This window comes from Daphnia magna, linkage group LG2 (assembly GCF_020631705.1).
Source record: "Daphnia magna isolate NIES linkage group LG2, ASM2063170v1.1, whole genome shotgun sequence".
NCBI classification, from domain to species: domain Eukaryota; kingdom Metazoa; phylum Arthropoda; class Branchiopoda; order Diplostraca; family Daphniidae; genus Daphnia; species Daphnia magna.
The window spans coordinates 3,206,928-3,226,071 of record NC_059183.1 but is presented as its reverse complement, the minus strand read 5'-3'; the positions used below and the strand labels follow the sequence as shown (position 1 = coordinate 3,226,071).

Below are 19,144 nucleotides of genomic sequence, written 5' to 3'. Positions count from 1 at the left end.
TGAAGTTAAAAAGTTGTCAGTTGAATCGTATTGGGGGTATGTTTTGAATACTTAAACCGTAACGAATTCCCTGAAATTTCCCAACCTAATTCCTTGCATTTCCTTATTGCTTAGCTTGCCCTTTTCAAACGCCATTGCCGAAAGAGCATTCAGCAAGGTAGACCAAGTCAAAACCCCTCTCAGAAACAATTTGCACAATGTGTCCCTCTCCAGTCTTATTTTGGCGCAGCAATGGTTGAAAAACCAACAAGCTTCAAGCGCATTCATCGAAGTTCCTGAAGGAAAAAACATTGACCCAAAAAAGTTTGTTGTCAAGCACCTTTCGGAAACCCTAGACGGTCTGCACGAGCTGATGCTGTCAAAACTCTTTCGTTTGGCTATACAAAAATTCAAGATGCGCTTAAAAAATTGTTGGAGGATTTACAACAAACGCCTTATACAAGGCATCAAGCCAAATCTTTATTTGACCACATGCTATTTCGCGAGACTGCCATAATGACCAGACTTGGTGGGAATTCAGTCATGGAGAGATTTAATATTGTAAGCAAAACTTTGCAATCCGAAACTTTGGACTTGGGCAGCGTTGATGATGAAATCCTTAACAGATTTCGTAGCGTATCAACGAGAAATACTTGATGACTTTGAAAAAGAAGCCTTAAAGCTGATTCCAAACGGAAAATATAGAGATGCAGATAAAATACCAAGAAGGCGTCGACAGCAAGTTGGTGGTCCAAGCGAAGAGGTCGTTCTGTCAGGTCAAACTCGCTTTCGAGTGTATGGATTTTTTCCGATATTGGACTCTTTGTAGCAAGCTCTAATTTCCCAGACAAATGCTTACAGTAAAGATGCTGGCTTATTCGGATTTCTCAATAATGGTTGGAGATTGGATTTTGATATTTTTATCGAAAAGGCCATCATTTTGCAAACTCAGTATAGTTCTGACTTAGAGAAATCGTTTCCCGATGAGTTGACACATTTCAGCCTATACATTCAGCAGTACCTTGAGACAGAAATCCCAGATTTCGACAAGTCATTTACTGTGAATATGATGTATCAAACTCTATTCACACAGAAAGTTCAGTTAACTTTCCCAAATGTTGAAATTGCCCTTCGCATTTATCTATCTCTAATGGTAAGTGTAGCTTCGGGGGAGACATCTTTTTCGAAGCTTAAGTTGATAAAAAACGAAAAAAAGACAACTATGGGCCAAAAAAGACTAAACTTTCTCTCTCTTATTTCGATTGAAAACGAATTTATAAAATGTCTCTCTTTCGACGATGTCGTAGAGCAGTTTGTGAAAGAAAAAACTCGAAAAGTGCAAGTTTAAACAAGTGTTGCGTATCAAAGTAACTGTCAAAATGTGTAATTTGTGGAAAGAGCTGTCCTGTTTCTTGTCAATACAAACTTGGAAAGCAAAAATATTGTTTCTTAATCCTTTTAAAAAATAAATGGGCGAAATTAGTCAAAAGCCCAAGGGCACAAAAAATCCTAATCCGGCACTGCAGGCTAGTGTTGTTCTCGTTTAAAAAACGATAACGAAATAAACGTATTAACGTGCCTCGTTATCACCTTTTTTTTAATCTCGTTTTTTCCGTTAACGAAAAAGGAATGGCTTGTTTTTCCGTTCTTTTCGTTGTCTTTCCGCAAGATTTTGTGTGTAAAAAACCACCTAGATTTCCAAATTTTACCCCTTTTCTTTAGAATTTATTTCTCACTAGCAGTCGATTTTTTCTCTAGCGACTAGCGAGTAATTGTCATGTCCCCTAGCGGGTAACTATGTCAAGAACCTCTTTCAGCTTTTTGACAACAAATAGAATACAACAATACAACATTAGAAAAGTTGGGATTCAGAAGATGCCCAATCTCAAAATAAAAGCAGCAATATTAAAAGAAGCTTGATCCATGCATATTTCTCTCACGATAAAACGATTGATCTAAGCAAATGCAATTCTTGTACCGCAACAATAAAGGGTAGCAATACAACAAATCTTGAAAATCACTTAAAGATTCGGAAACACAAACACAATGAATATTTGCAATATCTGAATGACAAGGAAAATGCAGCACAATCATGCAACCCAAGAAAAATTGCAAGGGCCAAAGCTAAATCCTTGTTACAGCCAACATTTATTCAGTTAAAATGTTATCGTGCAATATTCTTTTTCTTAACTTCTCATAGCGTTTCCTTTTTTACTTATAGATTGCAAAAAAAGGAAAAATATGCTAGAAAGAATGTCAAACAACTACTTCTAAGAAAAAAGCTAGCATTTTGTGTTGCCACCACTTCCATGACAACATCTACGTGTGAAAATAAAGACTGGCAATAATATGCTTTGTTGCTAGACCTAAAACATAATATACCAGGTAGAAAATCATTGGCTGCTGATATCCTGAAATTACACGAACGGGCCAGAAAATTTGTGAAGCGTATAGGGTTGATGAGGCCAAGTCAAAACCAAACAGGACTGCTGACATTTGGACCAAGCCAGAAATAACTTCTTCGTACTTGGGTAATCATCAGTTAGTTTTCATCAAATTAAAATAATTATCGTAATTTTTATCATTAATACTTAACTTAAAATTGAGGTGTCACTATTCACTACGTGAATGCGGAATATCAACTGGAACATGCCGTGCTTGAGTTACTTCATTTTCCTGCTCCCCACACTGGGAATGCAATTGGTGGCTTGATGAAAAAAGTCCTCAATGAGTGGAATTTTTACTTCTTCATCATTGTTACTGATAACGGAGCTAACATGATAAAAGTCTTCCAGCTCGCAACAACAACAGAAAACGTAGAAGCAGTCATCAATGATGTTGCTGCTGGGCAGAATGAATCTGCTGGCTTTCTGGCTGAATCTACTGATGAAGAAAGTAAAAAAAATATTTTTTCTTAATCTAAAGATTCCAGTGCTCCGTCAAACTTTGACATTTATCCATTTACAGACGACTATACTGAAACTGATCAAGTGATTCTAGACACACCACTGGTGCCAGATAAAGAATCAGAATCACCAACTAGGCTGGGGGATTCTGTTGATAAAACTTAACCTTGGGAATGTGTACCTTCACTTGCAGAAACGGTTTAAGAAGAGACCGAAATCGATCAAGCTTTTTTACAGTTTCCGCATCAAGAGAAAGAAATAGAAGATATCATGAGCCAAATTAAGATAAAGAAGACATCAAAACCAGGGTTGTTAATATCGGTATTGTTTTCGATACCGACAGTATCGGCGATAGCGATACCTGGTAGCCTCGCCCTCGGGCATGGGCAATCCGGTCGAGGAAGGTGGGCAACCGACCGACGAGTCCGCCGTGGAGCCACCGATCATTGAGCAACCCGCTCCCTTGGAGCTACCCGGCCCCGTGGCTCAACCCGCCCCTGTGGCCCAACCCGCTCCCGTGGCACAACCCGCTCCCGTGGCCCAACCCGCTCTCGTATCCCAACCCGCTCCCGTGGCCCAACGCGCTCCCGTGGCTCAAGGTGCCGTAGCGGTAAGTAATTCTATTGCAATTTTTTATTATTAATTTAAGTAATATCTTTTTTTTAAACACAGAAACAGGCCTTGGGGTTGATGTTCGAGGGCTTCCGGTTGCTCGGGCCTCTTTTGGGGCAATTGGGAAACCAAGGGCCTAGTCAGCAGCAACTGCAACCAAAACAGAAAGTTAAGCGTAGAAGGAGCGACCTTAACAAAATGAAGACAAGAAAGTGTAATAAGGTAAGTCCATGTTTTATCAATGTTAATTTACTTTTATTTATTTTGTTTTATTTTGTAGTGTCATCAGAAAGGGGCACTAGCAAAGGGACTGCCCATATTAGATGATCCTTTGCGGGTTTTTTTTTGTTTTATCTTTTTTAAACGTTGAAATTGTGTGTTTTTTTTATTTTAATAAATAACCAAGTTCGTTAAAATAGGTGTTTATATTTTATTTCACATTAAGTGGTTTTTTTTGCATCATTGTTGGTCTTTATTTGAGGCCAGCATTCTTTCCACATAACGTACACGAGTTAAAATGGCAAGCATAGACGATAATTTGATAGTGGTAATACCACTATAAATTATATAATAATTCACTATAATAAAAGTCTAATACCACGCACGCAACTCAAAATTTTGCCACATAATAGGCAGAAATGACGAGATGTTTGTTGAAATGGTTTGCAACACAACATAGGGTGTAAATTTTGAGATGAAAACTGAGAGCATGTGATGAAGTAAAGGGCAGTAGAATCATATTATTGGCATGATGGTATTCCAACTTATATGGTTTGGGCAACTTCTAATCTTTCTTCGCCTTTCTTTCTTTAGCTGTTGAGGTTTCACCAATTTGTCCTGTAAAGCAGTATTATGGCTATTGGATTTTAAGAGCCAAATTTAAAAATTTATATTTTATAACTTGTTCAGATGTGTGCAATGGGAAAGCATGATGGAGTGTGAAAGTAATATGTTTGATTTGGCAGCTACCATTGATCCACAAAACTATACATTTGGTGTTTTTAATTTTGAAAACTAGAAGAATGATGAAATCTGACTCTCAATAGTTGAAATTTCTCCACATAAATTTACCCAATCAATTACTGAAATGTAACGCAGTGGGAAAAAAACATTGAGAAACGGTTAGCAACCGACACATTTGGTTTTTTGGTTCTTTGATTGGTTTTTTTATAGTAGTTAAAAGGATATAGTCTCTGATATATATACATACATTATGGACAATAAATTTTGATGCTCGAGTGAACTGCCCAAAGGTGAAGTATTTTCAATAACTATGTACATTTAACATTGAGATACGATGAGTCATAAATTTTGAGAATACATACAGTATGGACAATAAATTTTGATGCTCAAGTGAACTGCCCAAAGGTGAAACATTTTCAATAACTATGTACATTTAACGTTGAGATAAGATAAGTCATAAATTTTGAAAATACTTACAAATTGCCAAATTACTTTTTTTGAAAATCGTCTCGAACTGAAGGTCCTTTAAGTTCGTCAGCAGAGGCTGGAACCGTACGGACCCACACGGCGACTCTATGCTCTAAACTAAGAAAAAGAGCTTTAAGTCGAACGTTATAAGAATAATCTACCTGATCTTCTGCGGGGATCAATACCTGTGCAAAGGTATTGGAAGATCCCGGACGACGCACGCCATATTGAAGCTGGACATTGGCCCACTTCGTTCCACAATTTTTGACGTAGCCTTGAAAATCCAAGCGGTAACCTCCGGAATTGAAAATAGTGCCAGCATGTCCATCGATGGAGTGAGTTGGAGGGAAGGTCTCCGCAATAACTTGTTTGGCAATTTTGATCTTCTTGTGGCCAGCGTATCGAAACGATGAAAAAACAACAGAAAAATACCGGTATTTTAACCCGCTCCCCTGTTTTGGCCACAAAGAAAAACCCAAACAGAAAATCGAAAAATATGCAATTAGAACACCGAAAGAGAAGTGTTTTTTAACCCCTTTTTTCTGTTTCATACAATACTATCAGCTGTTTTTTAAGGATAGGTCTATATTGCGTCACCTTAAGAAACGGCTAAGGAAATGGCGTAAGAAACGGCTTCATCGGAACGATCTTGCCTTATACCTCCCTTATTTTTCTTATATACCGCAAGCCCGTATTACCTCTATCTCTGCCTTCTGTTATTGTTTTTTACAGGGATGTTGTAGGCCCTACCCCCCACTTTTCATGAAAAAAACGCCACTCTTCCTATCCTTCTACTGAAACCACGATATCCGAAAAGAAGCGGCCAATTCTCTTTGTGTTAAGGTGAGAACCGAAATCAAAAACAGAAATTTCGGTTTTCAAAGTATCTGAAACAGAATGGTCAGAGAAACAGATATTTTTCAGAGGTTTGGGTCGCTGCTTGTGGCTCAGTTGGTACAAGTTGTCACCTCGATCTTCGGTAACGAAGAACGTGATGGTCACGTCTAACCAAACCAAAGACAAAAGCACCACATGTTTACTTCATTTCAAACCACTGCGAGTTGTATGAAGAATTGCTCATCTTCAAAAGGAACCAAAGTCATGGGGCACGTGATACCAGAGAATCAAGGGGCAATCTTACAAAAAAGCAAATGGGAAGAAAAACGAGGGAAATAACATATGTGTACAAATGTTATTGGTTTCTTAAGTCATTTTTATTGGGTGCAATGATCTCGTCAGTTTCTGCCGTGTGTGTGGTCTTCTTGGAGCGTGTCACTAGCAATGCTGCTGCACAAATTCATGTTTGAAACTTGAATGAAGTCCAAGTCGTAGGAATCCTGTTTGCTGAGTTTTAACAAGATATTCATTTTCCCATTCATTTTCAATCCATTGGACTACTTCAATTGAACCACTGTCATCCCTTACCGTGTATGAAATGTTTGTGTGATTGGACTCAATCTCTGCAACAGTGCCGACAAATGTTACCTAAATTCACAACAGGAATTCTGGTTAAAAGAAGAACTGAACTCTCAGTCTGAAGAGATGCAGAAACAGGTAAAATGAAGCACTGATATTTCTTAGTTACTTACTTACATTTTTAAATTGTATGATAAGCAATTAAATGAATACCATGTGAGCTTCTGTGTCCTCTATCTTGAATTTTTTCGTGAACTGCATCCAATATATCCTTAATATTAAGTGGTATGATATTGTGAGCTCGATGTGCTTCCCCCTGCAAAGTAAGGGAAACGAAATAGTGTGACAAATAGAAACATAGTTGCCATACCTAATAATTAAAAAAAATACAGAGAATACTATTAAATTGAAATATAAAAATGTTTCCCAACTTTTTAAAAGCCTTAGCATGGACAATACTCTAGTATTTCTTAATTAAAAACACATAAGTAATGTAATAAAATTTCCTGGCAACGACGCCAAACGTCTGTGGTTCTTTCTCCAGCTTTTCTGTTTGCAGAGTTGGTAGCTATTTTAGGACGCGTCGTTTTTCTCTCCCTGGTTTAGTTATTACTTGAAGTCAACGTATACTGCGTATGAAAATGGAAATTGGAGTTTAAAATTTCGTAAGTATGAAATTGAATTCTGTCAGATGTATTTACATTGGGACATGTTCGACTGCTAAACGTTTATTGTTATGTCTGTTTTTTCAACGACAAAAAAGATAGTCAAAAAACGTTTTTCCTAGTAGTAAAGTGGAAATCCTTTCGATTGACCGTTTTCTTCTTGTAACCAAGGTAACGCGTTTATTAACTCAAAATAAATTCTTGGGTTTACCTTGTTTTTTGACGTTTGTTTCCATATTAATGCAACCTTTGTCTCAATTAAATTTATTTATGACAGAGACAGGCGATACTAGCAAAGAAACCATGCTCAACGCAGTGAAACAGATGAAAATTGGATATATTAGCCTAAATAAAGTTAGTCTACAGTCAGGAATTCCACGCAATACTTTGGCTCGATATCTTCACGAGTTCTCTGCTGATGAAATTCATGGAGTTCTTCCAATAACTATATATGTTGGATATAAGACCACTATTAGGTATTACAGTTTGCTTTTTATTATTTTTACGAGCTTACAAAACCTATCTGGAACACTATCTGAAGAAAGTGTGTGATATCTACTTTGGTTTGACACCGACTGAATTCAGGAAGATGGCCTATGATTTAACTGTCTACTTGGACATCATTATCCGAAGTGCAGGGCAGGAAAAAAAATCTGCTCGCAGAGACGGTGTTCTCTGATCTCGTACGAATTTTATCTCATGCCATCTATCTCGTACCGGTACGAGATCATCGGTACGAGATTGGAGCCTCCAAGCAGTCTGTACGATATTATCGGCTCTTGACAGAAGAAATCTTCTATGTCGTAGAAGAGCCACTAATCTAAACCAACCACTCGGCATTGCTCCAAGACGCACAATGAAATTTGAGGGAAACTGCCCAGCTTTATATACGGTCGCGGGGGGTGAGCGCTGCGCCGGGGTGAGCGAGCGCCGGCACTGTATGTACGTTCTCATAAATACAGTGCCGGTCCAGTTAAAGAACCGCCTAGCTATGGAACCGGCTCGGTTATCGAATCGATTTTTCTTTTCCGTGTTTCAGTGCCACCGTTGGCCGTATTATGTACTATATCGATTTTCTATGGCGGGAATGAATGGGTTTTGCCTTTTAAAACATGCAAAAAAATAGTACTGTAATGGGTTTTATCTTTTTAGGCAATGTTGTACATTGGTTCAATGACCCAACCAATAATAATAGGCGGTAAAGTTATTCATACCAAATACAATAATAATAGGCGGTAAAGTTATTCATACCAAATACAACAGAATACAATAGTTTCCACTATTCATTCTTATCTTCTAGCACCTTGTTCCATTCCAGTCCTTCTACCAACTCTAATTTCTTTTTCCTTCTGGCATAACAACAGTTCTTCGAGTTCATCAAACCACTTCCTCTGTGGATGGTCCCCCACCGATGAAGTTACACTAGTATCTCACCATTCAAAGCCATAGACCATATTACACATATATTAAAACTTTTTAAGTTAGTCATAGCAGCGGTTCGAACACGGGACTATAGATCCATACCGAACAGCATTACCACTCTGCTATGTGCCCTTACATTTTAAGACCGACAAAGTTTGAGGGATGAAAGAACCAACGATAGGTGGCACTAAGATCGGGTGCTTGGTTATAGAACCATTCAGCTATAGAACCGCGCACAGACCGGTTCTATAACTGGACCGGCACTGTAAAAAAATGGTACCATTTAGGTGAAAACTGTAGCACTGAGAGAACCACAAAAACGGCGTTTTTGCATAAGGTTCTTTCTGGCTTCCAAAGACTTCTGGTAGGTACTGTATATTAATTATTTTTTACTTTTTCCCACAACTCACATTATTCAGGAAAGGAATTCACTACTCTATTGTAAACAACGATTATTACAATTTGAATGCCAAATTCATCGAGTACGACGACATCACCAAGATTTATGCTGCCTATCTTTGCGTTAGTTGTTCTAATGCTGTGATTCGAAACGCTTCCAATGCATTCCCTTGCAAAAGGCGTCGATTACGGTGACGCACTGGCATTCGATTTAGAAGAACTCCAAAGATCAGGCCGAATTGAATAACAGTTACGAGAGTAAAATGGAGGGTGTTAACAAGCACCATGAGGCTGTTGTTGAAAAACTAAACAAAAATTACGAAGAAGCTATCTACAATGTAAAATGATTTCGTTTTAACAAGTTTTTGCAGACAACCAATCTTCTTTGTATTCGGAGTCAAGAGCTTCTGCGTAGTTTGGATTATCTTCGTCTGGAATTTCAAGCTGTACTCGCCGCGACGGAATGTGAAGAAGCCCATCAGAATCGTGAAGTAGAAAAAATTACACACCCGATTGAGTTCATCATTCATCATTTGGAGAAACAGAAACAAGAAACTTTCAATTTGCGGAAGGAATTGGCGGAAAAGAATCTAGACAGAAAGAGAAGAAGGCGCGACAAAACCTGGTGCTCATGTCAAAGAGCAAAAAAGGCGCAAAAAATGCAAAAAAGGAATTTCCATAATTTCTTTTTTAACCACCTTTAAAATCGTTGGATAAAAAGAAAAAAATTCCAAAATTAGGCTACAGGTAGAGCTAACGTAGCTCTTTTTTTGGGCCGTTTTGCGTCTTCGTAGCCCTAGCTGTTTGCTAAAAAAAAAGCCAAAGTGACGTCATTTGCATAAGGTCCTCTCGGCTTTCTAAAGAATTTTTCATCGGATTTTTACCCACCCTTTCCATTAAAATAAAATTCTGGAAAAAATTAGAGACGTTTTCACTATTTATGAGAACATACACACAAAAAATAGTACCATTTGGGTGAAAATTGTAGCACTGAGAGAACTGCAAAAACGGCGTTTTTGCATGAGGTTCTCTCAGGCTTCCAAAGACTTCTGGTAGATACTGTACGCCTGGTTTTTAGTAAGTATTAATGTTTCTACCTGAATTCCTCTTCGGTTTTTTCAATTACGGATTTCTGTTCTATTGTGCATTTCAATACATCCAGTTGAGTTATCGTGGAATAATCGTGAAATAAGGAATTTCCATAATTTCGTTTTTAACCACCTGTAAAATCGTTGGATAAAAAGAAAAAAATTCCAAAATTAGGCTACAGGTAGAGCTAACGTAGCTTTTTTTTGGGCCGTTTTGCGTCTTCGTAGCCCTAGCTGTTTTCTAAAAAAAAAGCCAAAATGACGTCATTTGCATAAGGTCTTCTCGGCTTTCTAAAGAATTTTTCATCGGATTTTTACCCACTCTTTCCATTAAAATAAAATTCTGGAAAAAATTAGAGACGTTTTCACTATTTATGAGAACATACACACAAAAAATAGTACCATTTGGGTGAAAATTGTAGCACTGAGAAAACTGCAAAAATGGCGTTTTTGCATGAGGTTTTCTCAGGCTTCCAAAGACTTCTGGTAGATACTGTACGCCTGGTTTTTAGTAAGTATTAATGTTTCTACCTGAATTCCTCTTCGGTTTTTTCAATTACGGATTTCTGTTCTATTGTGCATTTCAATACATCCAGTTGAGTTATCGGTATTCGAGTGTGATGTACTGTTCTCATGTCAAACGCACGCATGCCACTAGACGCACATGCTGTTCGTGTTGCACTTTTGTTGACACCAATGTTGTGTTGACGAACAATTCGTTCCGTGTCAGCCAAAACTATTTCAGAATCTATTTTAACTACAAGTCCTTTGAACTCTTCTGGTACGACGGAACTGTTGTATTGTATTGTATTGTATTGAACTTCAATATTTTAAGGGAACCCCACATGTCAACTGCTAAACAAACTTATTTCCCTGACTTGAATTTTTGAAGCAGTTCCGTATGGTAGGATTTTCTCTCTGTCTCGATGAGTTTCTTTAGCTTTTTGACACGCATAATGTTTGCACGGGGGTTCAAACCATTTACCATTGCTTGGAATGGGATTGATTCTACAGCTTGGAGTGGTCTTGCCTCGTCAATAATGAAGTTCACGATAAGCCTATAAATAACTTTCTGCTCCCTATCTGTCATAGACGGATAGGGGAAGAAATTAATGTTGGACTGCGAAGAAATTAAGTTTTGCTTGTTTAACCTTTAGTCGTTTTGCCTTGATAGCTTCATTGCTGGATGTGGACCTAGATTTAGACTTCCTAACTTCTCTAGCCTCTTTCAACTTCTTGGTGTACTCCTGGTATACAGTAGAATGTGTCTATATAGAGAATATAGAAAAAAATTTATGAAAAAATTGTAAACGCATATTTCCAGTCTAGCAGTAAAGTGCAACTAACCTTAAGATGCCTTTGCCAGTTGCTGGCTGAAAAAGGACGACCAGAATACCTTTTCCTACACTAAACATTTCCCACTGATGTTTTTATTTTCTTTTATTTCATCCTTTTTCTTTTTCTTGAGACTTTCGGGAAATTCAAAGTATTGCAAAACTAGTTGCTCATACCCCCAGTTTCTGCTCATTTGATTTGCTGGTCGACAAGCTGCTTTGAGAAGAATTGGTCCTATGTCTTTCTCCTTCTTCAAGTAGCAAATCATGATCATTTGGTTCGTCTTCTGAATCTATATGAAAATCAGAATCTTCACTAATTCCCCTCACAATTTCATCACTTTCATCTTCTAATGTAACATTTTCAGCAATATCCGTGTCAATTTTTTTTCTTCATTAGTGAGCGAGAAAAAATATGAATGCTTATTTGCTTCGGTTAAGCTTATTACTGCGAGAAAGATGATAGTATTTCAGATATTCAGTGAGTCATTAGTTATCTAAGTATTATTTCAAATATGTAACATTTCTTACCTTCCAACTCCTATATTTATACTTGATATAAACCGAAATTCACTTGAAGCATGCTTGTAGTCTGACACTTGAGACTTGACGTACAGTAAGTTTGCTAATGTAGTGCTTGCTTATAAAGGCCGACATTGTGACCTATAAAATAAATAAGGATAAGATTAATGCATTTTCAAAAAATTTTATTCTTTTTTAAAGAATCATTGATTTGAATCATTTTTTTGAAAAATGACAAAATCAGAACAAAATATCAAACCAAAACTAGTTTAGAATAAAAAATCGGGAAACCAAGCAAAATTGATTCAAATTACTGATTCGAATCAAACTTTGCTTGATAGGGAATGCCTATAAGCATTCCAAAACGGATCTCCTAAAGCTCCCGGTGTTACTCCTCACAAGTTCCAACGGATCTCCCGTTTCCTAAAGACTACCTTATAACCTCCTAGGTGTATCCCATTTATATCTACCCCTTTTTTTATTTCTTTCCCAGCAAGTTGTATACCCTTATTCGAAAATAAAGAAGTACAAAACATACACATTTCAAAACATTTCTGTATTGCTCGCCTGACGTGGCATCCATTTCTTTATTTTTGACAAAAAGCAAAATGTTGGCAGCGATTCTTCAACAGGATGCCAATTCCATATAAGAAACCTATAAGAAATAACATTGTTTAAATCTTTTTAGGCTGAAAACAAATTATACTCATTTTGTACGTTATTGAATTGGATCTTCGTAACTAGCTGGGGAGATTCTTTCTCGGTCACACTTTCCCTGGGAATGACGTAACCATTCGCGAATGTAGAACTCGATGTCATCGTCCTGTTTTTCCTCCACCTTGAGACGAGAGTTCGCACGGACGGCGCCTATATGTTTAAATATAAGTTGCAATAAATGAAGCAACAATGTACGTGTGTGAAAGTATTTATCCTTACTAAATATTGCTGCAATAATTTTCTTCAGATCACAAAAAAAATAGTTTTTTTCCCTTTTTTGGTTTTTTCTGTCCATTTCTAGGAAGCACAAACTTGATCAGAGAAAAGTTTTTTCATTATTCGATACACCATATCGCTAAGTGCTCGTCCACCTCTGCGTAACAGCAATAGCTTCTGAAAAATATTTAAAAATTTGTTTAAAAAAATCTTTGTAAACCTTTTTCATATATACTTACAAGTTTTTGAAGCATAGAAGGCAGACCCAATGTTCTTTCGAGTTCTTTGATTTCCGATATAGTTTTAAGGGGCAAACCAAAGACGTGTTCGATAGCATCAGACTCCTCCACATTGCAGTGGCAAGGACCATCAAGTTTCTTTTCAGCCTCTAAGCCATCCACCTTAAATGTAATCTGCTTTAAAAGAATTTTCATGTACTCAAAGGATCTCTTCGTGTAAGACTGGAACTCTACAAGGGAAACAGTGAGTTGTTAATATTGAACTTGAAAATAATACTAAATTTTTAAAATTATAATACGTTCTCTTATAATACGACCACACTCCAGACGCCACTTTTGCAGCCTCTTGTGGAGTGCGAGCCACATATTGTTCAAGCGTATCTGGCGTAATTAAATGGTTGTAAGGTTAATAGCGAGACGGAACATTAGATAGCGGAGTTGATCCCTTCCTTCCTTGATCTTAAAATAACGGCATACTAATTAGGTTTGTTATTATAACAAATTTTAATATTTTACCGTTTTTTGACGTGTTGGTTCTTTCTATCTGTCGATTTTATTCGTTATAGGTGTTCATTTCATTCCAATCATCGATACCAGATGAAGTATCATCCAAACTACGTCTTTCATCAGCACCACCACTTGCAGCTGGAAATTCACTATCTTGATAAGCTAAAACAAAAAAAGACGTTAACGGTGAAATAAAACTCTGAATTACCAATGTAACACTCGCTGACCTCCATCATCGTGTTCATCATTTATAACCCCTGAATCCATTTCATCTCCTTGAAAATAATCATTGTTTACGGACGAGTTCTCTCCCTAGCACATACTCTACGTTGTTTTCCTCTGGTTCCTTTTCCAATACAGTAGCAGGGGTTTCACTGTTACCAACATCAAGTTGTTCCAAGGAAATTGGCTGGGTATCACTGTACATAGGCTCAACTGTGATGTCTGAAAAAGAAAATAAAAGTAAGGATATAACTGAAATAAAAAAACACAAAAAAATAAAATGTTTAACCTTCCTGCTGTCCACGAATCATTCTTCCTCGTTATTGACTCTCCTTTCCAATACGTCCTCCACTTCCACCCCGTCCTCGATACCCACTTTCGCCTCGTCCACGAATCCCGTTTCCAATACGCCCTCGATTCCCTCTACCACCTCTTCCTCGATTTCCACCTATACTCTCTCTTCGAATTTCGCTTCTCCATGTCCTGCACGGCCACTACAAACTTCACGTAACTCGCTCCTCTTATCATTTTTTTCTGTTGAACCTCTTAAATTTCCAACTACTCTTCCATAATTTGCATGGCTCATTCTCTCTCGACGTTTGTCTCTTATACAATTATCCGTTTTTCCACTTCTTTCAACTGCGGTAATTGATGAAGCCATTGTTTTCCCAGCCACATTCCTTCCTTGCTTCAATGGTAAACGGTTTCTTTTTCTAATGGATGGTGTTCTTGGTCTTTTAGGGATGCTAAAAAAGGTATGTGTTTCAGTTTCACTTAAACTGGCATCAATGAAGTCATCAAACTGTTTTTATTAACGACTCCGGCCACTGAATCGTATTGGGCCTCCTCCCGGTCGTTCTTTGCAAGGCATCTTGCAAGCTTTGAATTAAAAAAATAAAATATTGTCGCGGGTGAAAAGGAAGATTGGTTATTTCTTCGCAGAGATGAGTCATCCGCTCCTTGGACAACGCTGCGATCGGGGTGAAGAAATTATCGGGAGAAGTCCGCTCTAAGAAAGAAATGCAGATACCAAGTCCGGAAGGAGAGTAATTCACACGATGGTATGAAAGACTGCCCTGAATCTGCGTTAGATGAGTCTCCATCAGGTGAGCTACCGGAGCTGGGCTCCGTTAGAGGAGTTCCCTGGTTTCTCTAGAGATCTTCAGTTGCTTCTCCAACTTTTGGTAATTGCTATCCCTTTTTGTTCGAGTAAAACCATTGTTTAGATTTAAGTCATCACTTGTTGTATTCATTTGTTCTTGTTCAAATAAAACTCACGTAACAATTGGTGGAGACGCAGCTCCCGTGCGAAAAATATAGCTAGCCGTCCCCTCCACTTACTAGCGACAAGCGTGTAATTCTTAAGCATAAAAAAAAGCTAGCTACAAGGAGAATCCTAACAATTTGAGTTTATCCCATAAAGAAACAAGGTAACAACTAGGTTGCGGGTAGCTCGAAAAAAACTCTTACCGATTTTTACTCGTCGAATGGTTGTTTATCGACACTGATGCATTAGCTTTCAGAAAACCACTATGTTGTGCGCATTGAACTACCTTGCACATTTTAGCTACAGAAAATAGTTGTTCGTGACTTGTATATGAACAACATATGTATAACTACCATGTTAATTACATAAAATTTTCTTGCTCTTTCTTGTTCGTATTTTTCCATAACCAATATTTAATTAATAACCATTCATAGAATTATTATTAACCATGGTTTGAAGAATTAATATAACATAAAACCCATTCCCAAAATGAAGATATTTTAATTCAGATTTTTACTTTTATTGTATTTAATGCTCGCAAGTATACATAAGATTAAACATTCAGTATTAGCAAACAGGTTTAAGATCCAAATTAATCACTTTCAAAGTGATTTACCAATGCGGTAATTAGATAAGTATCTGTTAACACATTATTCATCGCCAAAACACATGCTTTCATTAATTTAATTAAATTCAGTACAAAATCATTTTTAAAAAAGATCACAATTTTTATTCATCACTAATCACGATTTTCTATTTTGTCTGCTATACAAGCTTGTCATATTGTTTTCCCCAGCAATAAGTCTTATTATTACAAACAATACGTAAATTTTCACATCAAAATTTCACAGAAATTTATTTAATGTTTTTAATATAGTTTATTCTGAATTCACTTTTATCAAAATTAAAATTATGAATTTTTCCCATTTGTTATATTAAATGCAACCTTGTGGCAGCAGAAAATAGCGCCAAAAAACTCTCATCACATATTAAAGTCTGCTAAGTTTTGGCCTATGCGAGGTATGTATATGGTTCATCTTCGGTATTTTTTTTTATAATTTGATGTTTATCAGCATTTTACTCATTATTGTCAAAAATTGTTGCTTTTGATCGAGAAAGGTAATTCAAGGCGTCATTATATTGGCAATTATTAGTCAAGAACACTGTGTAATGTTTTATTTCTTAGAAATGGAGAAATCGTCAAAGCATGCTTCACTTCCATTGGTTTTGTTCGAATTCTCAGATAATTTTAATAACTCTGTTTTTGGTGTTGGAACACTAAGTTCCATTTTTAAACCTCCCCTTCCAGACAGTTTGAGTGAAAGTGTTCTTGTGGTGCATTCTTGGATCTCAGACAACGAACAACTCACTATTTGGTATAAAACTTCTACCTTTTTATCCATTAAGAGATGTTCAAACTTTTTTACTTATCGTTTTAGGTGGCACAAAAGAACTAAGAACAATTGGAATGACAAAATCTATGGAAGTAATTCAACTGAGGGGCCGGATGATGAATTTAGATCTAATCGACCACTCATGTTATCTGGTAAGTTCAAAGTCTTGTTCGTCCTTGTATCCCTGGTATTTTTTTGGACTATTATTACTGTGTCATTAATTCTAATTTCAACTAACTGTCATTTATCATCTTCCACAGCTTTTGGTCTGATTGTAAACTTGATTTATTTATTATTCCAGTTTCGGCGTTTTAATAACCTGCCTCTTTTTTATAACCGTTAGCTTTTATTGTTCGTCGTTGATATTATGTATACTGCCTCCGGCGTCTCTACTTACGGCTAATTTTCTTTGTGACTTATTTAATTAAGTCATATATGAAAAGAGTTTTTGTATGCGCAATAACAAACTCATGTGCAATAAACAGAAATAAAAATGAATCTTTATTTTCGATTAGTGATTTTTTATCATTATTAATTAACTGTTCTATGTAGGTTAAAATTAAGTATTTTAAATGCTGTTGTTTAGCTAGCTTAAAAAGTAGGTTTTTCATAAAACCAAGAAACTAGCTTTATTATTAAATACTCGATTTCACCAAGTAAAAATCTTGCTCGTGGGGGTGCAAAGCTAGCACGCAAAAAACATGCTATTGCCACTTGACACCAACCTTTTTTACCAACTAGCTACTAGCTAGTTTTTAACTACATTTTTCGCATGGGCTCGTTACCCGTAAATGATGAATTAGTGCTGCAGAATTTTAATTTTTGAGACGCAGTTCGTTACCAGTAAGTAACGAATTTGTGCTGCGGTGTGGCAATTGTTGAAGACGCAGCTCGTTGCCTGAGAGTAAACGAAGTCGTGCGCTAGTCATTGTTAGCCGATGCCGAAGAGGACAAACCCACGGCTACCTAGTTTCCCAAGAGACCCCAGCGATTACATCCGCTTCGAGAACTGTCAAGCGTTCCGGTAGAAACTTCACCTACCCCAGCCTCATCGTTGGAGAGTGGAACTTCCTTTGTTGGTGAAGCCCTAAATTTTGAAAGTCCTATTCCAAAGGACCATTTGACCGAAGAAGCTGACAGTCAGAGTGAATCAGTCGAGAGTGCAAGAGATTCAGACTCGGATTCAGAAACCGAGGTCGTTTTGAGAGCTGCAAGTTTAGTTGTTCCAGGCGGCGGACAAAAATTCATAGTGCCATCAAGGCATATTGAGCAGCAGCAAAGACAAGCTATGGAAGCTGTCAGAAAATTTATTAGCCCGCCAATCTTCCGAAATGCGCACCAATTGATGGAACGCTTTGAAGAACATTCTACCCACAATAGATGGGGTGATATTGGAAAAAGAAATAATTTTGAAAAGTATTTTGATGACGCCGCCAGGAGCTGGTTCAATTGTGCAAGGCTCCCGAACGAGTGGATGGTAAATCTCAAACGGCCGGAAGATATGCGATTGCAGCGCCTCTTCCGTGGCTGAAGGCAGGTGGTTTAAAAAAAAAGAAAAATCCTTAAAACTATACGGGAATTACAAGAAACATTTGAACAAGTAAGCGCAACCGGAAAGAAGAAAAACGATGGAGTAAAAGTCCCTTATTTCCCAAGAGGACGCAAGCTGATTTTTTAAAGTCTCATCAACCTTCGTGGATCGCAGAAGATTATTACAGTCGGGTTGCCTGTTTTGAAGAAGGGGGACCTGCCGCGGGGGAAAAGGGAGATTGGTTATCTCTTCGCAGAGATGAGTCATCCGCTCCTTGGACAACGCTGCGATCGTGGTTAAGAAATTATCGGTAGAAGTCCGCTCTAAGAAAAATACGCAGTTGCACGTTCCGGAAGGGGAGTAATTCGCGCGACGGTATAAAAGAATGCCCCGAATCTGCGTTAGATGAGTCTCCATCGAGTGAGCTCCCGGAGCTGGGCTTCGTTAGAGGAGTTCCCTGGTTTCCCTAGAGGTCTTCAGACGCTTCTCCAACTTTTGGTAATGGTTATCCCTTTTTGTTCGAGTAAAACCATTGTTTAGATTTAAGTGATCACTTGTTGTACTCATTTGTTCTTGTTCAAATACAACTTGTTTGACAATATATGTATTATTTAACTGTACACTCTATCGTAATTTTATTACTACACTTGTAGCAATAAAATTTGGGGTTGTTAACGTTGGGGAGGGGATAAGAAAGATGGCAAATTGGTTTAACAGCTAGTTTTGTAAAAAAGATAAATAATTTCTTAGTCATCATCACAAATTTGCTAAGGGCAATGCTGCAAAATTATTGGTGTTGGGAATGGGCATTAGATAAACTTTGAATGCAATTTGATTGATAGGCCGCATAGCATAACCGTCGATAAATTTGTACATTTGTAAATATCGAAATCGGTCGAATCAAATGGATCCAGAAAAAGATTTGTTAGTAAATTAAAAGACTTGTCAACGACAACTTCTTTTCTGGTTAGTAAAACGCAATTATTTCCAGTTTTTCCTGTTATGCAATAATTTATCAAATTAATTTGTTTAAATTGATTGAAATCCTGGTAGTTTTGCAAGGAAGGCCCATCATTATGTTTAAATTTCAATTTGTACAATGCCTCCATTTCATGAAAAGGTTCGACCACTTTTTGTTGTTTATCTAATTCGGCTAAACGTTTTACGATCTGTTGCAATGGTTTTTCACTTTTTCTGATCAAACGCTAAATAACACAAAGATGGTTTTCGAAAACGTACGCTGAAAAACTATCTAAAGCTCCAAGCCGATTACAATC

At 37.3% G+C, this 19,144-nt stretch overlaps 3 long non-coding RNA genes across 3 annotated transcripts; 2 read left to right on the top strand and 1 right to left on the bottom strand.

The window, feature by feature from the left end:
* Window positions 1-6,123: 6,123 nt before the first annotated feature.
* On the bottom strand, window positions 6,124-6,776 carry LOC123469745. Its single transcript, XR_006643090.1, has 3 exons — window positions 6,522-6,776; window positions 6,354-6,413; window positions 6,124-6,272 (listed from the first exon to the last, which is right to left on the bottom strand). It is a non-coding gene; the product is annotated as an uncharacterized LOC123469745 (long non-coding RNA).
* LOC116934922 lies at window positions 6,654-7,919 on the top strand. Its single transcript, XR_004401053.2, has 3 exons — window positions 6,654-7,009; window positions 7,108-7,180; window positions 7,287-7,919. It is a non-coding gene; the product is annotated as an uncharacterized LOC116934922 (long non-coding RNA).
* An 8,048-nt stretch (window positions 7,920-15,967) lies between these two features.
* On the top strand, window positions 15,968-16,517 carry LOC116934918. Its single transcript, XR_004401049.2, has 3 exons — window positions 15,968-16,061; window positions 16,129-16,318; window positions 16,382-16,517. It is a non-coding gene; the product is annotated as an uncharacterized LOC116934918 (long non-coding RNA).
* The last annotated feature ends 2,627 nt before the right edge of the window (window positions 16,518-19,144 follow it).